Source organism: Chaetodon trifascialis, chromosome 23 (genome assembly GCF_039877785.1).
Source record: "Chaetodon trifascialis isolate fChaTrf1 chromosome 23, fChaTrf1.hap1, whole genome shotgun sequence".
In the NCBI taxonomy this organism is placed as follows: domain Eukaryota; kingdom Metazoa; phylum Chordata; class Actinopteri; order Chaetodontiformes; family Chaetodontidae; genus Chaetodon; species Chaetodon trifascialis.
This window is the reverse complement of record NC_092078.1, coordinates 2,722,501-2,725,000: the sequence shown is the minus strand read 5'-3', so window position 1 is coordinate 2,725,000 and position 2,500 is coordinate 2,722,501. Positions and strand designations below refer to the sequence as shown.

Sequence of the window (2,500 nt, the reverse complement as noted above, 5' to 3'; positions counted from 1 at the left end):
ATCACACACTCAGTGGCTCGTTTGGGTTTTCCTCAGTTTGACTTCCTGTTTTGTTATCAGTTCATTATCTTGCTCAGGTGTTGGAGCTTGGTGTGTGTGTGTGTGTGTGTGTGTGTGTGCTGGCAGACACACGTTTCACCAGTTTGGTGTTTTTAGGGAAATAAAAACACTCTGACAGCAAACAAACACAAAGCAAACAACCTTTTGTTGACTTAAGTTATGGAAAAGCTTCTCATGCTCCTAATCTATTACTTTATATCTGTGTGTGTGTGTGTGTGTGTGTGTGTGTGTGTGTGTGTGTGTGTGTGTGTGTGAGAGAGAGAGAGAGTGAGTGAGTGAGTGTGTGTGTGCTGGAAAAAATGCAGCTTTAATGTGTGTTTGTGTGTAAACAGACACTTTACAGAGTGTGGCTTTAATGCTGGTTATAACGGCTGTGTGTGTGTGTGTGTGTGTGTGTGTGTGTGTGTGTGTGTGTGTGTGTGTGTGTGTGTGTGTGTGTGTGCGTGTGCGTGCAGACCTACTGTACCTGTCACCTGCTTGTTTGCACCTGAACCAACTGCTCGGTCCTTTCAGTGACGTCCAGCGCGTCGTTTGGGATCTCCACCATTTTGAATCTGGTCGGCTCGTCTTGAAGCTCGACTGAGGGCCGAAGCTCCTCGTGTAGACGCTCACAAATGTTTTGTATTTAAGAATAATTAACAACAATTAATCTGAAGGCAAACTCTTTTTTTAAGAGCCGCAGCGTCACTGCAGGCTGCTCTTTTTCTGATCTCTGCAGCACAAATGAAAACATCAGCATCAAAACTGTCGCGAGCTGAAACCTTCAGCGCCCTGAAACTTTTCCAGAAAGAGAGTTTCCTCTCAGTTTGGACTGAAGTGTCTCTAATTCAGTAAACGTTTCAGCTGTGAACGTGCTCAGTTTTTGGGGGAAACTGCGTGAAATTAGTATTTAAAGTACAGAAGCGTCGTTTGAGGGTAAATTTGTTCGTGTCGTCCTTCGTCGTTGTTCTGCTTTAAAGGAAAAATCGAATTTTTGCTCATTTTTGCTTTGAGTTCTGTGATTCTTTCCACTGTCGAGTTACAGGAACAAGGATTTTTTAAGAGCTTTTTCCAGACAGGAGCGTCCAGGCAGCCAGGAGATGCACTGACATTTAAAGCAGAGAGGAGCAGAGTCACTCCTGTGTCTTCTTCTTTCTTTGCTGAAAAGCTTGTCTGATGCTGGTTTTAAGGTGAAATGAGAGCCTGAAGCTGCAGCGACGCCTCTGCCCTTCAAAAGGTGGAGGAAAAAAAAAGGTAAAAACCTAAAACAGAGTCGCTTAACGTCAAACTGCGAGGGAGAGACGTGAGGAAACGCCTCTGCGGCAGGTGAAAGACGGCGCTGCTGCTGCTCCTAAAAACAGCAGGAAGGCTGGTGGAGTCTGGTGGCTCCACCTCGGCCGGCGCTGGAGCAGCAGCCCGGACCGTCACGCACCTCGGCCGGGATGCGGGGTCGCTCTGAGTCTTTCCCTCCGTCGTTACTCTGTGAAACGTCAAAACGCAGACACCACACACACATTTTAAATTCAGTGTGAGGAGCTCATTGTCTCAGCAAACATCCATAAGCCCTCTCTGCTCTGCAGAACTCGCCTGAGAGTGATCTCGTTTTTAAGCTTCCTTCGGTTTCAGATGAATCAGCTGATGCTTGTGCATCCATGTGCGCCGTAAACAGGAACCGCTAATGGCTCATTCGGCGTACTTTTAATGGTGCTAATGTAGCAGAATGTGAAGAAATAAAGGCCTGAAAGCTGAATTCACCGGCAGCTTTATACTTGTTGACAGTCGCAGAACTTCAGCATGGCGGCGGCGACGGCGGGCAGCTGCTGCTTTGACATATTTGTCCCTGAAAAACGGCATCGAACTGAGGGAGGACGAATTATTTCTGGAAACCTCTGGAAAAGTCCTGGAATTTAGGGTCGCCGTGGGACCGCTGGACGTGTCCTGCGCTCGTACGTGCTCTCACTTCTTTCTGCTCGGCTCAAAGATGGACGTGATAGGACAGTTCGAGGCGGCGGTTGTTCAGGATTGGCTAATTATTAACAGTGTGTTGTGTTGCTGTGGAGTCAGCGGGTTGTTGGAGAGTGACCTGTGTGTTTTGAGCTGACCGCACACACACACACACACACACACACACACACACACACACACACACACAGGTCTGTACTTTATAAAGCCTGAAACACTCGTCCGCCGCCATGTTTTTTCCTGTCTTTCTCTATTTCTGACTCTTATCACCCTCTCATCCCTATCTGCTTCTTTTCTACAAACACGCGTCATCTGAGGTGTATTTCTGTCTCGGGCTCTAATTGTCTCCTCCTTCTCCTCCTCCTCCTCCTCCTCCTCCTCTTCATCCCCGTCTTTCACCTCCCTCCTCTGTCTCCTCGTCTCAATCACTCCGTCTTCTCTCACACTCTCACACAGCGGTACATGTCAGGGGCAATAATGGATCATGTGAATGCGCATG

General features: G+C 47.8%; 1 protein-coding gene across 1 annotated transcript in view; it reads left to right on the top strand.

The window, feature by feature from the left end:
• Nucleotides 1-2,500, top strand: part of LOC139351482 (dachshund homolog 2-like) — a 76,090-nt gene that overhangs the window by 1,333 nt on the left and 72,257 nt on the right. The gene's annotated exons all lie outside the window — the stretch shown is intronic.